General features: G+C 47.4%; 1 protein-coding gene across 3 annotated transcripts in view; it reads right to left on the reverse strand.

Annotated features, from left to right (window-relative positions):
* The window catches only part of KIAA0040 (KIAA0040 ortholog), a 44315-nt gene extending 22011 nt beyond the window's left edge, over nt 1-22304 (reverse strand). Inside the window, exons 1-2 of one of the 3 annotated variants that reach the window (XR_009254533.1) lie at nt 22186-22304; nt 21739-22004 (exon numbers count right to left, since the gene is read on the reverse strand). The gene's annotated coding sequence lies outside the window, so the exon portion shown is untranslated. Of the gene's footprint in view, nt 1-21738; nt 22131-22185 lie in introns of those variants that run through there. The other 2 variants (XM_058702169.1, XM_058702168.1) reach the window with 2 other exon arrangements.
* Nucleotides 22305-22570: the final 266 nt, after the last annotated feature.

Genomic DNA, 22570 nt, shown 5'->3' on the forward strand with positions numbered 1-22570 from the left:
TCTAATCTCATCTTGTACCCCCTTCTCACTCACAGGTCCTGGATGCACCTTACTTTAGGACTGTCCACTCCCCTCATGAACTTCTTTGCCCCTTTGGTACATTTGTTCTCAGATCTTGGTGTGATTGACCACTTCATAACACTCAGGGCTTACCTCAAATGCATTTCCAGTCAAGTGTAACCTCAGCAGGAGGCTTTTTTTAACTAAGAAGCCCAACCCCTAATCAACCTCTACCACGCCATCCTGTCTTACTGCCTTTGTAGTGTTTCCCACTCCTAAATTTCTCTTTCGATATATGATGCTCTGGTCACTTTATTTACACATTTATTGACTGCCTTCCTGCATTAGAAATGAGCCTAATAAGAATGGGGCCCTTGCCTGTCTTATTTTGTTTGGATGCTCAGAGACTGGCATGTAGTTGAAAGAATGAATGAAGTCATGCCGGCTAACCCAAGTGTCCCAAAGGAAAAGAGATTTTGAAAAAAATGTTAATCACTCAGCCCTGGTCATTAGGGAGAGAGACAAGGAGCAATGAAGAGCATAGAAACATGACCATCAGTCACATCTGTGGCCAGACTTTGATGGCAATTACCCACCATTTAGCCCACAATCCAGCCACATTCTCCAGCCAACTAACTCATTTAAGGAGGAAATAATGATCAAGAAAATTTCATATCACTGAAAGCAGTTGGGAATGTGTGTGGGGGGGTGTGCTTTATCAGCTCCTATATTATCACCTACTTTCCTTTTGCTTAGTTACAAAGAGCTCATTGTAGCTGGGACTTTCTGATAACAAGGGATCCTTTCCTAATTACTATATGCTCTATTTCAGGTTCAGCAGAAAAGACAATTAAAAAGCTCCATTTCACTCCAGGTTCAAATGAGTCAATCTTTCAATCAATCAAGTATTAATTAAGCGATGCCAGGAAATACAGGGGAGATAGAAATTCTCTCTCTACTCAAAGATGATACCAAGGAAATAATTAGAAAATAATTTAAGAACAATGAAAAGAGTTTAAAAGGTTTTCATTTGGGCTTTCTCTGGCTTTCTGTTAGGGAATGCCTGGAATCTTTAGCCCCTTTATTCTCGTTTGCTCTTTCTCTTCCCTCTTTCCTTCTTTTTCTCTCTTCTCATGGCTAATTACACTGTCTCCAAAGGGTCCATGCTGTAGACCCCTAATTAGTCTTTTTCAGTCACCCCTTAGGATTAGATACCAGCAGTCCTGTCTCTCTGATTCTCTGAAAATTCCAACTGTGCTAAATGGATTGAATATCATATCTCCAGCCTGTTAGCAAGTCAACAAATTCCTACATATTCATGTCCTTGAGATCACAAGGGAATTTTCTGATTTTTCTTCCCCTAAACTAGAAAACATACAGAGAAGGATTTTGCCCTCTTCTGTGAGGATTCCACTGGTGTGGAGTCTGGGCGGCATTCACTTAAGTTCTTTGATCTTGGTGTTTTCTTCTATAAACAGAGATGTTAGCACATTTCTCAGAGGGTTAGACATTTTTATCCACTGTGCTACATCATCTTACCTTCCATACCTAGCACAGTGCCTGGTAGACAGTGGGCTGGCAATAAGTATTTGTGGAATGGATGAGTGAAAGAATGAATGAGTGAATGAGTGAATGAATGAATTGTTGGGAGCAATAAGATATCATGTGTGCAAAGCATGTAGCCCTAAGTACACTTCACACAGCAGGCACCTTAAATTGCCTTGAGAACCATGCAGCTCTGTGTTTATGATACTATTCATATTGTGTGAAATGTGAAAAACATCTCTGTGTTAAAGACTTATTTTGGAGGTGCCTGGGTGGCTCGCTCAGTCAGTTAAGTGTCTGACTTCGGCTTAGGTCATGATCTTGTGGCTGGTGGGTTCAAGCCCCGAGTCAGGCCCTGTGCCGACAGACCGGAGCCTGGAGCCTGCTTTGGATTCTGTGTCTCCCTCTCTCTCTAACCGCCCCCCCCCCCCCCCGCCACTTGCGTTCTCTCTCTTTCTTTCTCTCTTAAAAAAAAAAAAAAAGACTTATTTTGTTCTAACCAGAGGTTGGTCAATTTTTCCCTGAATGGATTTAAAAAGCGAGTTAGCTTTAGATTTAGTTAGATTTAGATTCCTGAAGAATCGGGGCAGACACATTCACCGTCTTCCTGCTTTCTTGAGAATTTGATTTCCATTCATTTCCAGCTGCATCTCCTGCTTTCAGCCTTTCTGACCTCCTGGATCTAGTTTCTTAGGGGTGCCTTGTTTTGTCCATCACTATCAACTTTCACCTGCTCATTCAGCTAGAATGCTCACTTGTTTTTCTTTAACTGGCCTCTTTTGACATAGATACTTTAGGAGGCCAAAGCCGCAAAAAGAGGTTGGCAAAATGTCTTATCACCTTTCACAGAAACAGGGGGTGATCTGTTGTATCAAAAAGTCACCGTCTTTTATATTCGAAGTGCCGCGACTCTGGAGGTGGGTCTTTTCATCCTCAGGACACAGATGAAAAAACTGAGTCTATCAGGGATTAAGTAATTTGCCCAAGGCTACAGAGCTCCTAAAGTCAGAAGAGGTTGGACTCTGGTCCTATCTGAGTGTGAGAGGATCCTGCACATGACCACAAGGCTGTACGGCTGCCATCCTCAGGTGACGCCTTCCACCTCTGGACATTCTCTTCTCAGCCGAGGGGGTGTTTACCGAATCAGTCATCCATCAAATGTTTGAAAGCCTGCCATGTGTGTCACACCCTATGGGTACACTCTTGACTGATTAAGGTGTCTTCTGGGTCTTCAAGGAGCTCACATTTTTTTTTTTTTTTTTAATGAATGTTTCCTTTTTTTTTTTTTTCCAATATATGAAATTTATTGTCAAATTGGTTTCCATACAACACCCAGTGCTCATCCCAAAAGGTGCCCTCCTCAATACCCATCACCCACCCTCCCCTCCCTCCCACCCCCCTTCAACCCTCAGTTTGTTCTCAGTTTTTAACAGTCTCTTATGCTTTGGCTCTCTCCTACTCTAACCTCTTTTTTTTTTTTTTTTTTTCCTTCCCCTCCCCCATGGGTTTCTGTTAAGTTTCTCAGGATCCACATAAGAGTGAAACGATATGGTATCTGTCTTTCTCTGTATGGCTTATTTCACTTAGCATCACACTCTCCAGTTCCATCCACGTTGCTACAAAAGGCCATATTTCATTCTTTCTCATTGCCACGTAGTATTCCATTGTGTATATAAACCACAATTTCTTTATCCATTCATCAGTTGATGGACATTTAGGCTCTTTCCACAATTTGGCTATCGTTGAGAGTGCTGCTATAAACATTGGGGTACAAGTGCCCCTATGCATCAGTACTCCTGTATCCCTTGGGTAAATTCCTAGCAGTGCTATTGCTGGGTCATAGGGTAGGTCTATTTTTAATTTTCTGAGGAACCTCCACACTGCTTTCCAGAGTGGCTGCACCAAGGGAGCTCACATTTTAATAGGACCCAAAATGTAAGAAAAGGAATACAATGCGATATCACATACGACAGCGGGTACCCCAAAGGCATAAAACTCCTTTGAGTGCTCGCTGGCAGTCCAAGAGCTATAACCAACCCATAGGCACTTTCATTATGATTTTATTTTTTCCCCTCCTCTAACTTCATGTACAATTACCAATTTTTAGCTAGTCCCCAGATTTGGCCACCAACCTATCCTCCTGCGTAGCCACAACCTGCTGGGGCTTTAGAAGGGCCTGTGTGTCCTCCTTAACCCCCATCCCACAGCCTTCCCCACCCTGCCAGCCTCACCCAGTCCCATCACTGCATTTAAAGCCTGCGGGTCCCAGACTACAAACTGCATCCGGAGTAGGGACTAGATTCCCTAGTCTTGCACGGTAGTCTACGTAGGGGAGAGTGAGGCAGGGGGCTTGAAAAGGAGAGGTGAGGACAAAAGGCAAAAGGAAAGCTGCCCTTTCCAGCTGAAACCACCATTTGGATCCACTGACCTTGGTCTTTGGCTAATCAGACAAATAATAAGGATGAGGGCTGTCTGCAAGAGGAGTTAATGCGTCTCAAAATGTTCCACGCACAATACAAAAGGCCGGCAGAGGGGTGCAGTGGAGAGAACATCAAGCTGGGAGCCAGAGGACCCAGTTTTAGTCCCGATTCAGTTGTCTTCCAACCCTCTGACCTTGAGTGAACCAGTCAGGCTTTCTGAGCCCTCTCCTCATCTGAGAAATGAGGCCAGGAGCTGTCCCAGATATCTCTCAAGATTGTCGTGGAGAATAGCCAGGCATGTGAAAGAACACTGAGAAGGGAGGCTTGCAATCGAAATGCAAGGATCAGACTGGAGAGCTGAATTAAAGCTCAAGTGAGAACCCCTGAGCTTCCCTTCCGGAGGCAGCCCTCCACCCTCCCAACCCTGGCCCCATCCTTCCTGAATCAGTCATTAGGAGCTGTGTTTCCAGTTTGGAGAATTTACGGGCATACACACTGACAACACCCGCATTCATGTTTGCTGCCTGAATATATCTGATCTGACCACATCCTGGTATTAGTGCTAATAAAACCTGTAGCCATAGTTACTGTGAAATACCTGGCTTACTCAGCTCCCATTTTCACTTGCCAAAACTATTTGGTACACGATTTTGGAGCCAATCTTTGTGGGTGTGGTAAAGCACATAGGTACAGTTTTATTTTTGGAAAGTGTGAGCTTGGGGTCTGAGGTCATCTTCAAGTTCGGGGCCATTGAGGAGGGCGGTGCCTTCTCTGTCCTCCAGATGAAGGGAGCACTTTGTGGCTGACCCCGGCAACAGGCACTCAAGTCCTCAAACGTCACATCCTCTCCGAGGGAGAGGGTGTTTCTTGAAAAAGCAGGAAGACAATCCAGCACTTGTGTGAATCGGGGTCTCCCACACAGGTGGCAATCAAAAAATAGGCCCGAAAGCTGCGTAATTCTCTTTAATATTAGAGAACTTAGTGTTCTCACACCTCGCAGCCATACCTGCATGACGGACTGATTCGGTTTTCTCGGTGGTGGGGCAAGAGAAGTTTATAGGCTAAAATAGTTGAAAACTAATGGGGTGGCAAAAATACACAGGGATGCAACTCAAAAGCAGTACGGATATGATTTTATTTTCCTTTCCATTTTCTCCTTTCATAGGATGCTGACAGAAGTTCAGGGCAATTAAAAGTCAAAAGCTACCTTACCATAATATTAAGGCTTAAAACATAAAGGCCGAGTCATAGAGGGAGTGAGCAGAAATAGTCTCATTCCAATCATAACTCACCCCTGCGGAATGCACACTGTGGAATATTTCAGACTCGCCAGGCTTTGGGCCCCAGGCTCCTGCCCGCAGGGCGGGGTATACAGAGGCACTAACACTCCTGGAGGGCCGACCTTCACTTCCTGTCTGCAGGGGCTTAAATCTGCATCCCCAACGTCACGGGGATCATTGTTTTTTTTGTTTGTTTGTTTTTTGTTTTTTGGTTTTTTTTGTACAGTTTTGCTAAATAATTCTTGGTGAATGCAGAGGATGTATGAGTTTGCTCATATATTTATGGAGCACACACTCAGGCAAGTGGCACCCTCTTCTTTTGATCCAGATGACATTTTCCAAGTCTCATCAAATGCGGCTTGGGTGCCTCTGTGCAAATAGATTGTTACTCCTAAACTCCTGTTACAGAGAAATTCTGGAACCGACGATGGCTTCACCCCACACCTAATCCTCTCAATTTGCCTGCCCTCGTCCCCAAATGTCTTTCTCTCCGTCCCTGAAATGCCCTCCGTAAGGGAGGCTACAGGTGCTACAAATATGTCATTTGGGAGCGTGGATTTAAGACACTGGCTTAAGCTGCGATTGTTGGCCAGGGGTGGGGGATGCCAGTAGATACTACGGCAAGCGCATGCGCACAGACACACCCTTCCCTTGGCTCCACCTCCACCCTCCTCCCCTTGGCTCCACCTCCACCCTCCTCCCCATCCACCACCTCTGCTCCATCCTTGCCTGGAGACCTCAGAGCTTTACGGAAGACAGCGGGTCTCCGGCAGCGGAGGACTGGTGGGAGAGACCCTGGACCTCAGACCTTGTCTCTGAGCTCTCCACCTGTGTCCTCAGGGCGGGGCAGCTTGCAGACTCCACACCAGCTTTTAGGCCTCATCTCCCATAAGCAGCCCAGAATACATTAAAAAAAAAAAAAAAAAAAATCAGACCAACTCTCAGAGTGTCAGGGTCTTGAAGAAATAGGCCATTGCGTGGAAACACTTTGATAGAGCAAAACGACCTGAATGTTTGGCCATGCCTCTGCTGGTGAGAAAGGAGGAGAGGGCTCCCCGGGATAGGAGCCGGCTCAGAGCAGCCAGAGAGGGGGGCAGGGGTCCTTGTAGAGGAGGCAGTTCTGCTCCTCAGTGGAGAGCCTGTGGGGCTCCAGTTCTGGCTTTGACTTTTAGGTGGTTTTATTTATTTATGCTCCTGTAGGTTTGCATATGAGCTGAATTCTTGGGAGGAAGACAGACTGAGAGTGTAGGGGAAGCTCCTAGATTGTGGTATGAGAAGTCAACTCACATTCTCACTTGTGACTTCGTGTGCATCCTTGAGAAGGTCATTCAGTTGTTTTGGGCCTCAGTTTCTTCATCTCTAAAATGGGGGCAAAATCTGGACAAATACTCAAGAAAGTGATAATATGTGTTCCCTCTGTGGAAGGGCACTGGGGGCAGAGCTGGGAGACTGGCTATTGTCTCGTTCCTTTGGTACTATTCTGAAGGCTTGGTCACATGCACATACTTTCTGAAGGAAACGAGTAACTAGCAGTGGACGGCCGCCTTGCAGGGTCCTGAGGTCAAAGCAGACAATGCATGTGAACATGACCCTAGGCTCTTAGGAACTGTACAAATATTTAGAGTCACAATTACTATCATTCCAGGCAGATGTAGGGACATGGCAAAAAATGTCACACCTCAATTCTTCCAGGTAGCGAGTGGCTTGAAATTCTTAATTTGCTCCCATGCTGGGAAGTTTTCCTGCCCCCAACCCAGAGTGGATGGATGGATGGATACCACCCCCACACCCCTTCTCCCCCAGGGGGGAGAGGGCTCTTTCACCTGGCTGTGCAGTGGTGCTGGGAGACCTGGATCCCCTGTGTGCCCAAATGACCCCTGCTTTTCAAGGGCTAGCCGAGCATGTCCACCCTGCCGAGCGAGTTCTGACAAGCACATTCCATCCTTTGCCAGGAGGCAGTGGGGCCTGGCTGCCTGGTGGGAGCTGCGGGAGTGGTACCTGCCTCTATGACTGCCCTGTGACTGACCCCTGGCTGGGAGTGGGGGTGGGGAGGTTTATACAGAATGAGTGCCAGTCTCCCTTAGGCTGTTTACTGGGTCACCATAATAAAAGCCATGCTGCAGGCTATCGTTCTTTGTATATGAAGAAGCTAATAGAACTAACAACAACGATTTCCATCAATAAAACCTGCCATTTGAATTACTTTTCCTGAAGTAGCACATGGGTTTCATTTCAAGAAACACTAGTTAAGGAACTACTATGTGGTCAACTTGGTGCTGAGGGGGAGCCCAGAAGTGTAAGAAGGTTCCTGTCCTGGGAGAGTTCATGGAACATGGAATGCTGTTAGGTCCTGCCAGACAACAGTGCGGGTCCCTGCCTCTCCCCGGCCAGACCACAGGTTCCTCCCTTCTAAGATGGGAAGGTAATAATCACACTGACATCATCACCCTCAGCCTTGCTGTGGAAGTCAGACAATATACAGGAGAGTTCTTTATAAACTGAAAATGCCCTTCCAAGTATAATTTTCAAAAATAATCATGGCAGTTAGAGGCTAAGGTAAATATCAGAAAATGCCAAAGTGCACACACGATCAGGAAGGAGAGGAATCAATGTTGCCTTGGGACTTAAGTGGGAGGCTGCACGGCAGAGTCTGAGGTTGGATGGTTGGGTGGGAAAAGGGGAGCTGAGGTGAGCTGGATAGGATGGGGAGCCAGGGTACAGGTCAGAGGCTAGCACATGCAGAGTTTGGGCCTGGGGTAGCAGTGAAGAAACCTCCCGAGGAAGAGTGAGGACCGAGGTAATATAGGCAGGGCTGGTGAGATTACACAGGGCTTGGAAGGCTGAACATTGGTTTGGTGTAACAGGTGCCAGCGAGGCCCTGAAAGCTGGCGAACAGAAGAGACATAGCAGCGTCACTGTTTCAGAGGCCACATACTCTTAACCTGATCCCTCTTGTAATTCCAAGTGTGCCTTGGCCTGAGCTGGCGTTTATACAGCAGCAAGCTCCCACCCCTGGGCTCGGGGCACTCTGCCCTAACTAGTCAGGCTCAGGAATCACAAACCTTACAACTAAAAACACAAATTTTATTAATAGCGCTCTTGCCTCCTTACACAAAATCTGATTATGAACTGAAATGAAGTATCATCAACCCAGTTGGAAAGAAACTACTATTTATCTCGTGATCCTTTGGGAAGGATGCAGGCAGAGGCTAAAAATCCTGATGCAATCACTTCTCCAGTCTTAACAGATGCCCAGATGGGCTTGCGTTTACTTATGATTGGGGGATGTCTGATTGAAGACCTTGCCCTCATAACACATGTTAATGTTTTAAGGTCTTCTGCAAACATTTCTTTACTCAGTCTACCATAATGTGAGGAAGGGAGAAGTTTCTCACCCTATTTCACAGATGAATGACCTAAGGAGAAGAAATTTGTTCAAAATTTGTTTAAAATTGCAAAGCTCGCGAGCTGCCTAGGTGGCTCAGTTGGTTAAGCATTCGATTCTTGGTCTCAGCTCAGACCATGATCTCACAGTTTTGTAAGTTTGAGCCTCACGTCAGGCTCTGTGCTGAGCCTGCTTGGGATTCTGTCTCTTCTCCATCCAGCTCATACTCTCTCTCTCTTAAATAAATAAACTTAAAAAATAAAATTGCAAAGCTGGTTAGTGGCCAAGGGCAGAGAGGGTTCTAGTCATCTGATTCCCCAGTGCAATGTTGTCTTCACTACATTAACTTCTACAAAGCAACAAGAGAGGAGCTAATAATGGCAATTCGTCACTTCTGCAGTTCACTCTCTCAGACTCCCTGAGATTTGTGGTCCCTCTCTTGCTCTGGGGCCTCTACAGGTTTCTCTGTCTGGAACCCCCCAGCTCTCCCCTAATCCCAGTCCAAACGCTAACACCGAATCTCCTGACTTCTGTTCATTTACATCTCAGAGAAATATGGGTCCCCTTGGGAAACCTTCCATGACCTCATTGATGTAAGAGCCCCTGCCCAGTACCCCTCACTGTCCTTACACTGCTACCATAGCCCATACCTGGTTGAGGCTAATTGTTTATTTAATCACCTTTCTTCCTTTCTAGACAGAATCTATTCCCATCCAGCATCCCCAGCATCTGGGACATGTTTGCTTTGGGAAAATACTTGCTGAATTAATAAATGGACATTTTTATAGATGAGGAATCAGGCCCACCAAAGTTAAACACCCAAGGGCTCACAGATGATCAAGAATGATGTGGTAATTCTTCTTCCCCTAAATATCCAGTGCTTGTTCCAGACTGCCATGCTGATTTCTGGGTTCACACACAGCACTGTGGTCAGATGGAAGAAGATGCTCTGAAGAAAATCCATCAACGGGATTTTCAATATTCTGGGTCTGGAGAACTCTTTCAACCTGAGCTCAGAGTGTACTTCCATGCCAGATACTCCTGGGCATTCCAGAGTATCGGCACACTCTGCTGGCCTCTTTTGGTGACTGGCTATTTCTGAACCTCCAGTTGGGCTGTAAGTGCCAAGAAACAGCGATGATAGCAGTGACAGCTTTCTTTCAAAGATCGCTGGCCTCAAATGGAGATTGCACTTGTTCTCACAGGGCACCATATTGAATGTTATGACCTGCCACCATGCTCTGGAAAAGCCTTGATTAGATGTCTTTCTGACACATCTTGGTGTTCATGAATTGATACCATTTTGTTTGGTAATTTCTGGTTGCTGAGCCGACTGAGTAGAGTATGCGTGTGTGTAGCACTCACTACATACATCACTGTTATTACTGCAAAGGTCTCTCCCTGTTTCTTCCTAGAGGGAGGAACTCCCTTGGCTCGCTTTTTTCTTCCTTCCCTGAGCCTGGGTTGTTGCCACAATTGAGGCTGAGGGGGCCAAGAGCTGCCATCTCTAGTATCTGCAGTGGAGCAGCAGATGATCCAACTCAGTGCAAGTATGTTGAGTAACCACTGGGTGCCTGAAGCCCTTCTCTCTGTTCTAAGGCTTTCCCAGATAATGCTGCCTAGTAAGAAACAGAAACCTGCCAACTACCTGGGTAAGGAACTCCAAACTGAACTAAAGATGTAGACTGTGAACTCAAGGAATTTATTTTTGTTGGGGAAATGGAGGAACATGAAAGAAGAATGACGAAGCATGACTAGTTAAGTGTCCAAAGGGAAATGCAAACACATGGTTATGGAAGCAGCCAGGAGGAAGCTGTTAATTCCAGTGAGAGATCTAGGCAAGGCTTCACAGAAGGGGTGATCAGGGTGGGCACCTACAGGGAGAACAGGATGATTAAAATGTAGGGAGAATGGGAGTAAAGGGATTCCAGCTGCTCTTGAAAGAATCTAATCAAGGTGGCCCAGATATGGAGCCTCCAACCCCCCCCCCCCATTACCACGGCAACATGCCAACAACTCATTCCAGCCCTCCCTCCCTTAGAGCTCTTCCGGGCCAGCCACTCCAAGCTCCAGTGGGTGCCCTGCCAGCGAGCTGCCTGGCCCAAGGTGAGGGTTCCTCGGGGTTGCGGCCTGAGGAGGAGGGCTGCCTACTGGGAAACTTACTCTCTCCATCCCACACCTCCTCACCTATTATGGCTTGAATGCCCAAGGGCAACGCTGGGGGTGGCCGATGATGTGCTGGGCCCAAGGACCTCCAAGGGTTGTTTTCCAAGTTCAACCACGAAGGCAGATTGTTGTGTAAGAAAACTTGATGTGGCTTGTGGGTTTCGGCCTCCTTCCCTCTCCACTCCAGACTCTCTACTCCAGACACAATTTATTCCTTTCCATATTCTTTAATTTGGTACTACTACTGATTTCAAATCTGGAGTCACAAGGTAACCAAAGCCAGTTCCAGCTGGCCCAAGTTCAAAGGGATCTCTCTATCTCTCTCTCCCTACACACACACACACACACACACACACACACACACACACACACACTTAGTAGTTAGCCTACCCCTGTAGCAATTCTGCTAATGTTTAATTTTTTTAAATGTTTATTTTTGAGAGAGAGAGACAGACAGAGTATGAGTGGGGAAGGGGCAGAGAGAGAGACACACACAGAATCCGAAGCAGGTTCCAGGCTCTGAGCTATCAGCACAGAGCCTGATGCGGGGCTCGAACCCACGGACTGTGAGATCATGACCTGAGCCAGAGCCAGACACTTAACCGACTGAGCCACCCAGGCAACCCAATACTGCTAAACATTTATAGAAGAAGGTTTGTGGAAACCAAGTGGGATTTTTGCCCAAGCAGGCCAAACCCAAGCCACAGGCCACAAACTGGAAGCCCGTGAGGTAGATGTGACCAGAGACCAGTGACTGGATTTCTAGTTTCACATCACATCCTCCCCCCACCCCCATGCCACCTGCGTTACTCTTTTGGGTAGACCCATCTGGAGGGAAGTCTGCCCCTCCTCCATTCACTAGCTGTCTGACCTCAGAAAGTCCTCAGCAGTAAAAACAGGGTAAGAGTAGAATTGGGCTCATAGGTCCACTGTGGAAATAGGATGAGTTAAATAATCTGTATAGCGTGTAAAACAGTGCCTGGCACAAAGTAAATGTTCAATAAGTGTTAGCTTTGTCCACCAGGCCCTGGAGGTATTTGAGCTTGTGATCCCCACAATGATTCAATGGTGGGGGGTTCAAGGGTGCGGAGGGACACGCAGGCCACGGTGTAGCATCGAAAAGCACCTCTTGCTATTTCTGGCAGAGCCAGTGAGAAACACTCTGGCCTGTTAAACTGCAAAGACTGACCTGTGTGTAGCCCCTGCGAGAGAGGGGTGACAGAAAGGAGGCTCTGGTGGCCTGGGGGCTTTTCTGGAATCCTGGTTTATATAGAGATCTATATCTCTATGTCTTCCCCCCGCTGCTGCCTCACCTGCCTGACAACCAGTGGAGATGATCGTGTACCCTGTACAGATGCTGTGCTACGTCTGCTTTCCCACGTGACTGTATTTGAGCTCTTTATCTGAGAGCTTTTCCTCTAGGAGTCCCCACTGCTTAGTGTTAGCACATAGTAGGTGCTCAGCGTTTGTCGAATGGTTAACAAACTGACTGGTTATGATTTTGGAGGATGGAAAAGAACCAGAATTAAGAACGCCTGTGTGAAGGCTAAGGTGTTATCTCCTCTGGGCCCAGGCGCCCACACTCATCACTGGCACTGGAGCCCTGGTATCCCTATGAGCTTTGCACAGGCCTCTGCAGGGCCAGGCCATCCAGGGGCATAGCAGGTGGGGCTACAGCAGGTTGAGGGGTCCAGGACCGGGATCTGTGCGGAACAGGAAGGTCTTGCAGTGGGTGGAGCCCAAAGCAGTGGTTTCCAGCTTAGGCAAGTGGGTCAGAGCCTGGACAGCCAACCGGCCAGGGATGGAGGAGGTGGCAGAATATTGAGAATGGTGTGGTCTGGGTGATGGGTGAAGAGCTGGTGGCCCTCAAGAGCAGAGATCCCAGGACAGACTCTAATCCCAGGGAAGAGGCTGTTTCTCCCATGTCTGCATGAGAGGGGCAGGATTTGCTCGCAGGTGCTCACAGGTTCCTAGATGGAAGGTAGATCTGGACTTGCTGTTTTTTGGTTTTTTTTTTTTTAAATTCCCTGTGGCCTCTAGTGTATATAGTGTCATGCACACACAGAGTTTTTGAGAAATGTGTACGGAAATGCAGCTAGATGCACACTGGGACTGTTTCTGCCTTCTAAATCGAGGCCTCCAAGCCTCCTAAGAGTTTTTTACAATTTTCCTTTTGCAAAGAGGAGCTGAAGGTGCCTGACCAAAGGCAACTGAAGGTGGCCAAATCTCACTGACGATCTCCAAGACAGAGGAGTGAGAATTACCAACTGGGGGCGGGGGGAGGGGCAAGTCTAGATCTCTCCCCATGAAGCTGCTGTTTCTTGTACCTGCTGGCTGAGACCCAGCATGGCCATACGCTAGGAGTCTCTGAAGCAACAATACAATCTCAAGATGAATGGACAAATTTTGATTTTAGAAAGTGGCTTACCAGGTTCATTTAATTTCTTCTTTAGAATCCCATGCAACCCTAGGGCCTCCTCACCTGGGCATGCCAAGATCTCCTCATAATGCCCTTTGCATGACTTCACGCCCCTCCTCCCACCCTTCCCATCTTCTCATGTACATGGTGCCCACGCAGATATCACAGAGAACCACACAAGCCATTGTAGGCCTTTTCTCACCTTCTTTCCCTGATGCCCGGGCCATATCTGAATTGAGAAAGCCTATGAGTTGAAATGCAGGCCCTTTTTGGAGTCGTGTTAACAGGGTGACAGGGGCTGGATGTTCCAGCTGCAGAAGCACATGTTTATTAATCTGTGTTTGATGAGCAGCTACCATGTGCCAGCGACCGCGCAGTGGGAATTTAATGACCAAGTGGTGGTGCCCAAGGGTGATGGCGGAGGGTCAGACCTTACCAAGGGTCACAAAAGTTTATACATAAAATAACACACTTCGATCTTATCTCTTCTGGGAAGTCTGTCACCTGAAGCTGGGCTAAGTGGTTTCCCTCTGGGTCCTGTGGGTCCCTGTTGTGACACCTCTCATAGCATTTCCTACACTGCGTCGTAATTGCCTCTTTATCTATCCGTCTGCCAAAATAGACTGTGAGCTCCCGATTCATTATTGGTGACAGCTGCAGTGTTTCTTTGTAGACTAGGCTAATGGATGACCCTCTGGAGCCAAGGGAAGAGCACTTAGCTTTCAATAGAGACCTCAGTTTCCTCATCTGTAAAACAAGGAGAGTAAGTGCACTGTCCTGAACACTAAATGAGAGGAAGTAGATGAAGCATTTAATGCAATGCCCGGCACGATGCAGACTGTGCTCCATAAATGTTGCTGTTGTTATGTTACTTCCTACTCAGTCACACCAAGGAGAGTTTATCGTTTGTCCAAACAGTTTCTTTCTCAAGCAGACAAATAACCTCATCTCTAGGACAACAAGGAGCAGAGTTTGATATCCTTCATTAAAGCATAAGATCAAAGGTAACAAATAAAAGACTAGGGATAGGACAGTATGCTTACTTAATATGCATATTATCATCAAGAAAGGATGTTGATCAAAATGTGGGAAAAGGAAAAACAAAATGATAAACATAAAATAACCATATGATTCAGCAATTATACTCCTAGGTGTGTACCCCAAACAACTGAAAACAGGCACTCAAACAAATCCTCGTACACGCACGTTCACAACACCAAAAGATAGAAACAACCCAAATGTCTACCAACAGACGAATAGAGGGGCACCTGGGTGGCTCAGTCAGTTAAGCGACCAACTCCTGATTTTGACTAACGTCATGATCTCCCAGTTTGTGGGTTCGAGCTCTGATTCAGGCTGTGTTGACAGTGTGGAGTCTGTTTGGGATTTGCTCTCTTTCTCTCTCTCTCTCTGCCCCTCTCCCCCACTCTCTCTCTCTAAAGTGAAAATAAATAAATAAATAAATAAATAAATATTGAAAAATAAAATAAAATGGTTAATTGTATGTCATGTGAATTTCACCTTCATAAAAACTTGGGGGGGAGGTAAAGCAAAATTTCTTGAAAGCTCATAGATGGTAAATGGAAAACAATGATATAGTTCCTATTATTAATTGTTTAAGATGTATAAAATGGCATTGATTCTTTTTTTAGTGTGTATTTATTCATTCATTACAATACCAAATGTTGAATGATCACATATTTCAATGGTGGAGATTCCTTATTGAAGGAATACTGTTGTTTTTTTTTTTTAAGTTTATTTATTCATTTTGAGAGAGGGAGAGAGAGACCATGTGTGAGTGGTGGGGGGGGGGGGGGAAGAGAGAGAGAGAGAGAGAGAGAGAGAGAGAGAGAGAGAATCCGAAGCCGGCTCTAGGCTGTCAGCCCCAACGTGGGGCTCAAACCCACAAACCATGAGATCATGACCTGAGCTGAAATCAAGAGTCAGATGCTTTACCAACTGAGCCATCCAGGCGACCCAGGAATAATGTTTTTAAACCACTGAAGACTTATTCCTGGAAAATGTTAATCAGGAACATCAGACCTCCTTCCCCATGTGGCACATGCTCTGTGACTGAGTCCCTGTCCCTTGTCCCAGACAGGGTGGAGGGAAGACTCAGTGCCTCTGTCTGGAAATGAGATATTCCTTCCATGGCCAGCTGTGAAAATCTGTGCCATTTGTCCACTGGAAACACAGTAAAAATCATCTTTTCCTCAGAGGGGTCAATAATATCCTTATGAAAACCTATGAAGAGCACGGTAGTTGGAAATCAGCAAAAAGGCACTCAGCACATCATTGTCTTTTTTCTGAATGAGGGAAGGCTCTGGGCCAAGTATCCCACAGAGCAGGAACTGAGTTTCTAATTCAGAAACCAGGAGAGCACCGGGCAGGTCATGTCTGGACAGTGCGGGGTGCAAACGTATTCCCCTCTCCCAGAGGAGGTTTCATTTTGGGACAGTGTGGGTCACACATGTGATGAGCCTGGAGGTTTTACTCTAGACCACCGCTGTGCTGTACTGGCAATTGCTACTCAGTAGATGGTGGGCCTTGGGCGGGAGGGAAAGTTTCAGGTCAGGAGTAGAAGGCAGAGAGAGAAGGGAGGGTGCAAGCCTCAGTCATTTACAAGAAAGGGGCTCCATGGATGGGGGAAGTCTGCAGGGCTGGCCTTAAGAGCGATGTGTTCTCTTTCAGCTTTGCTACTTTTTGTCACATCGTGCTGAATAAACAATTGCGATGTGCTCATAAAACAACCTGCAGGGTGTGGGGGCGGGGGGGGGTGGGTGGGGGGGAGGGAGGGGGAGTATAGCATGACAGTCAAATTGCATGCCTCAAATTCTTAGCACCACTGTTGAACAAATGGCTACTGAGAGCCTAGCATGCACACTAGAAATCTGAAGGAACCGACAAAGGTTGGATGAACGTGTTTTCTCCCAGTTCCGAATCATCGGGAAGGTTACTTTGTCCTATATGGTTCCTGGGTGATGTTAGGCCACTGGACACGAGTGGCCCGATGGAGCCTCCAGGCTATGGCCAGGGCTTTTACAGCAGAAGAGCTTCTGAGAGCCCACACTTTGTCCCACTGGTGGAGCTGCAGAAGATTCTAAGATTAGAAACCAGGGCCAGAAGGGCAGACTCAGGTCCTCACTCAGGTTGGAGAGGGAAAAACAGGTTCCTGGCTTGCACTGAAGCATTCTCTTCTCTTTCCACGGGGGCCATGGCCGCATGCCACATAGGCTAAGACGTGTCCACTGTGCACCATTCTGTTTCCATAACACAGCGGCTAAGACAACTTTGCGTCCTCCATTGCTTCTTTCACTGACCTTAACCCCAGTTAAGGGGTTAACTTACTTAACCAGCTTCCGCACCACCTCTAAACTTGTGTACCTTCTCAGGATAACCTGAAGACTAAAAATACTATAACATGCAACTACCCTTCTTGCCGTTATATTTTTTCCCTGTCTTCTGCCACTTTTCTTTTGTGACTCGCTTGGGAAACTAAAGAAGTTGCTGATGCACTTTCCTGAAGCCTATCCAGCTTGAAATCAGGAGTGTATCTGAGGAGAATAAAAGTCAACTGAAAGGCATCCTAACGGGAAGAAACTGTAGATGGTTAAGAGCAAAGGCAAGTTCATAAAGGTTTACAATCACAATCTTCAATTTTGACCAAGAACGACAGTGATGATTAGGATTTCTTTCATCTCTTAGCAACAAACTCCATGGAGCAGCTTGCTTACAATCGTGGGAGCAAGTCTTTTGCCAGGGGCTGGGATTTGGTTTGGACACTGCTGTGGCCCCTTGGGAGTTGCCCCGAGAAAGAAATCTTGTGTTTGCGTGAGGTTCATTTTGGAACCAGGCTACGTTGAGGCCCACTCATGTCCCCAGGCGGTGCTCTGCTCGGATGGCGCAGGCCCATGTGGGGGGAAAAGTCAGAAACCTGAGCTGGTCTGTGGCCCTGGGGACTGCCCTTCAAAGAATTGGCTGTTGATTTTCCTCTTGCCGCATAAAGAGGGAAAAAGTCTATCTGCCTCTGTTTTCTCTCTCTTACAGTGCCTGTGATGAGTCTCATGAGCTTTTGTTACTCACCCCGGAGCCTTTCTCATGGAACAGGAAAGAGTAAATCAATATTGGATGTTTAGTGCTGACCTGTCCGATGGTCTTGAAACCATCCTCATGACAAGTTTAATGACACACAAAAGGGGTTTCAGTTAATTTTGACACCCAGTGCGGTCTCCCTTTTTTGAGAGGTGTTTGGGAATTTTTGAGAAAACGTTAAGGATTGAAGTTGAGCAAACAGAAGTGTTGGGTATGGTACAGAGATGCCTTAAAAGAGGAGACCCGCCCCCATCTCTGGAAGATCTGCTCCTGGTGGCTGGAGCCTGCTGGAGGCTGCTTGGGGAGGGCTTAGCCTTCCAGCCTCTTCATTCTGCATCTCTGCCAGTGTTTGCGTGCCTGAGTGTGAGGTCCAGAAGGTCCAGGTGACAGAAACCCTAGAGAGTGTCTGCTGTTCCTGAACAGAGAGAGACAGCTTGGGTTCTGGTCGCTCCCTTAATCAGCTGTTGAGCTGGGGACACACTTCACCTCCCTGAACATCAGTTCGCTCACTTGTGAAGTAAGGGGCGGGGCTGGCTTATTTCAAAGTGTTTTTCCATTTGAAGTTTTTGAGCCTGTGGTTATTTTTTTCTTTTGCTCATCAACAGCCATCCCTTCTCAGAAGTCTGTTTAGTTGAAAGTTTGGGTGTCGGCTTTACTGTATTGGGACTACGTTAGGGTTCCTTAGTCGGGACAGAAGAAAACCACAGATACACCCAAGCCATGAACCGATGCTCAGATTCAGGGTCAGTGCTGGTTTAACCAGCACCTTGGTGAGGATTGGAAAGAAAGCTTCCTTTCTGAGTGGGCCCAGTGCAAGCGGGGCAGGTCCGTGGCCCGGTAAGTAGAATACTGGCTGCTTTCAGCCATGAGCTCCCAGGAATCCTTGTGCTGTGCACGACCTGCATAAACATTCACTTCTTTGGGCTCTGGCCACTGTAGGTAAGGAGTAAAAGGAGAAGTAGCCAGAGTAGATGCATGCCATTCATATGACGGAAGGAGGCTTTTATAATTGCTGCCTTAACATATTTCATACAGTTAAAAAGCTGCAAGTCTGGGCCGAAGATCCTCCCCAGATCTTACACCTACACAGTCCAGGGTAAGTTGGTAGTTTCAAGAGGGAAGATTAGTAATAATAATAAAACAACTTACATTTTTATAGAACCTTGCAATTTATGGAGCACAATAAATGTAACTTTCTTTTTCAATTTGATTCTGATTTCTGATTCAATTTGCCCTGGTGAGTAATAATTATTCCCATTTCAAATATAAGGGAAATGAAACTGGGAAATTCAAAGACTTGTCCAAGGTGAGCTAATAAGTGGTCAAGACAAGAATTGAATCCATGTCTGTCTACTTCCAAGTTCAAGGTTTTTTTTTCCCTTCCACACTGGGTCACATAATTTCCTGATCTGAGCCATGGCAGTCAGACCTCAAGTACTGTTCAATAAGGGTTTAAAATTTTCTCTGGCAAAGTCATCCTTCTTGTTTTAATGATGGTAGGACTCTCCCACACAGGTGTATTACTAAACTTGGGGTATGAGTTCTGGAGAGGTCTTGGCAGATCTCACAGTTGAACTAAAGTGTTCATTTTTCATATGATGAAGTGATTCCTAGGGATTCACTTGTTTGGTTAAATGCATCTGTGTGCCACTAATGCAGGGTCATCTCCAACATTTTAGAATTTTAGATATCACCTGCAAGGCATCCTGGGAAGGCCCTAGAAGTCTAGAGAGTCACCAGCAAGTCACCATGTGGTATAAAAATAGTATCTCCAGGCCAGTGAGTACTGGCCAAATCCAAGATTCTTCAGTGTCAACATGGTTTCACGGATAGCGTTATTACAGGCTCCTTTAGCCACCCTTCAACACTGCTTTTATGCAAGTCAGGGATAGTTTTGTTTTTTTTTTATGCTTATTTATTTATTTTGAGAGAGCGTGTGAGTGGGGGAGGGGCAGGGACAGAGGGAGGGAGAGAGAATCTTAAGCAGCCTCCACGCTGTCAGCACAGAGCCTGATGTGGGGCTTGAAGCACCAAGCTGGAAGATCATGACCTGAGCTGAAACCAAGAGTTGGACACTTAATCTCCTGAGCCACCCAGGCACCCTGCTGCCTCCATCTCTCCCTGAGCCCCAGACCTGAATAGCTACTGCCTACCAGAAATCTCCTGGGCACCTCCTGGGCATCTCTTGGGTACATCCGTCCTAAATGTGTGTGAAGTGTTAATTGCCACAATCCATTTCTCAAGTCCACTGCTCCCTTAGTTCCTATGGTTTCCATTCTGGACATCACAGTGCACCCCCGCACCCCCTCACCCCCAGCTCCACACCTTATAATCATCCTCTTTTCCGCTCACTCCTCCTCTACCCTGTTCACTTGGTCAGGATGTACTTTGACTCTAACTTTGTAAACATCACTAGCATCCATTCCCTTCCTTTAGTTCCCGCTGCCATGATCTTAGTCGAGGTCCTCCTTATCTCTGCCTCCCATCTCTCCAAGCTAGCTTGCATCTGGCCTTTAGTTCTCTTTCCAAACACAAATCTGACCACACCCTTTCTCTGCTTAAATACCAAAACCACGACTTCCTTAGTAGTGTAAGTCCCATTACTCACAGTTCCCCCAACATGCCCTTGACTTTGAATATACTCTTCCCTCTGCCTGAAATACCCTTTCCCTAATCACTCCTAATCATTTCCAACACCTTGCTCATCCATCACTTCTGCAGTGTTGACTTCCAGATAATTCCTAGGGGAGTTTATCACTCTCTCCTTTGGGTTATTTCGGTGTTCTGTAGCTACTGTTACTATAATGTGTATTATTCTGAACCATATTTGTTTCTGTGTCTCGTGGCATTTACTAGATTGTGGGTCCTCAAAAGCAGAAACTATCTCATTATCTTTGGATTCCAAGGTCCTGGAACACTGCCTATCACACAGTAGGTACAGAAACTGCTGCAGGAATGGGTGGGGAGGGGAATGGATGTTCATCCTTCTTTGATGAGGTCAGTAACTTAGCTTGCTGGGTGCCCATTATTCCCTTGAGTTAAGTATTCAGAGAAACGGGCAGAAATCATTCTGACTTTATTCTATAGGCTAGATACTGACAAAGCATGGAGGCTGGAGAAACATCTGTTCTGTCATGCATTCCTCTCCTCTATTGTATCTTGGGTGGGAATGGGGAGCCAGAATTTCAGAAGAAATGAAGGACTTGATCAGATTTTCCTGCACAGCTGGCCAGCACTGGGCAAAGGGAAGGCACATCAAACTAGGAGGTCGATGGTAAGATCCTTGCTGAACTCTTTGGGTGGAAGTTGACAAACCATTTGTAAAAGGGTTAGGAACGAGACGCATCAGTGGTACTTTTCAGACCTGTTCCTTAGAACTCAAGGCTCTCCCCATTACCAACTGGACTTCGGAATGAGGGCTCCTTCAAATTAGCTTCAGATTCTTCCAAACTTTAGCTGAGTGAATGAACTGCACCAGCTTTGAAGGAAGGTGCTGCTGACATGCTCAAGTGCATTTACCGGCACCACCTCCTGTCCCCCCTTCCCCTTCCTTATTGAACAGAATCCGAGAAGCAGTCCTGCAAGGTAGCTAGAATGCGGGCCGCCAGCATTCTTTGTGAAATTAGGGCAATTCTTGCCTGCTTCAGTTTCCCTTTCGGTTAGGCAGGACTGCTGTTCCCACCAGCAAAACATCTATAGTTTATTTAACTCAATCACTACACAATGTATTCCTGCGAAGCTCTTGGAAATACTAGGGAAACAGGTCTTTTTGTGTCCTTTACCTTCATGGGTGGTCTGGGGGGATGGGGTGCTGGGAGTAGGACCATTTAGAGACTCAAAGAAATTAGGAAGCAATCTGTGTCACAGTAAATCCCCTGGAGGCTTGGAGACTAGCAGCCAGGTTCCCACTCCACACCTGGCTCCACGCCATATTTTCGTTTTGGCCAGTTTCTTAGCCCCGTTGAAAATTTGGCTTCACTTAGCATAATTTAGAAACATCTAAGCGTGAGTGCGTTTTAGTGGGTTTCAGGCCTTGACTTTTTTTTCAAGTAGCAAATAGAATGTCCCCGGTCCCAAAGCTCCTACCGGCAGCTTTGTCAACTGGAGTAAGAGAACTCCACCCCAACCGCCACCCCCAACCCATGTGGACTCAGCCCAGAAGCAGATGTCAAGCTGCTGAGAATCCTCCCAAGAAGGGAAACAAACTAGAACTGAAGTTGTGAAGGGCCAAGAGGCTATTTAGAAACGATCCTGGAATCTCCCTGATCTCTGGGGCTGGTCTCCTCCTTGCAAAGAACGAAAGTGAGCGGGAAGTTCCCTTCCAAACAGAGGGCAACTTAAAACACACACACACACACACACACACACACACACACACACACACAGTCTGACACACACAGTCTGACACACATACACAGTCTGGAGACTTACCTCGCAGTCCACCGGAGGGCTTCCTACAGGCGCGGTGGCGCAGGGGTCTGGCGCGGCCCGTCTGACAGCAGGGGTCCCGGCGGAGGTCAAGGTCCCTGTGCGGAAGCCCGCCCCCCTGCGGAGCCAGGTGCGGCGCTGAAGGGTAGGTGGGGGCCGGGCGCCGCGCGTACCTGCCCTCACCGCGAGGAAAGCCCTCTGTGCGTTCTTTGCCCTCCCGAGGCTGGAGCCTCACATTTCTGAGGTTTCGCTCCAACTCCGTCCTGCCCCTGATGTCAGAGACACAACTTCCTGAATCAGACGCGCCCTCTCTCCCGCCGCCTGGGCTCGGCCCCAGCTCCCCGCCCGCCCGGGGCCCACAGACCGCTGGTGCCCTTGGACTCGGCGCCCCCGCCCCGACGCGCCCTCCCCCCGCGGCCCCCGCCCCGCCACTACGTGTGGGTGCCCCACCGGTTCCGGAACACGCCTCCTACGGGACGCGCCGCTCTCCTCCAGAGCCGGTCCCCAGTCCATTTCTCAGACGCACCAGGTTCCCGGGGACTTGAGAGGATTCAGGGATTCAGGGGGGGTGGGGAACTTGGGCTGCTGTGAAGACAGCCCAGTGTTGCCTAAGGGAGCGGCCTTCTTGGAAGGGGGGGTGGAAGGCATCTGGGAGGGAGGCCCTGGGACAGACTGGGTGAAGGCTCCCATGCCTTATCTGGACAAACAAAGCGACCGGCTGCCCTAATCAATCGCTGCGTGCTTGGTGGGAGAGGGTGTACGCAGTCTTTGGGCCGCTCGCTGAAGACGTTGAGGAAGACTGCACCATCACGAGTTGTCAGAGCAGAGATGGAGG

Source organism: Neofelis nebulosa, chromosome 15 (genome assembly GCF_028018385.1).
Source record: "Neofelis nebulosa isolate mNeoNeb1 chromosome 15, mNeoNeb1.pri, whole genome shotgun sequence".
NCBI lineage: Eukaryota > Metazoa > Chordata > Mammalia > Carnivora > Felidae > Neofelis > Neofelis nebulosa.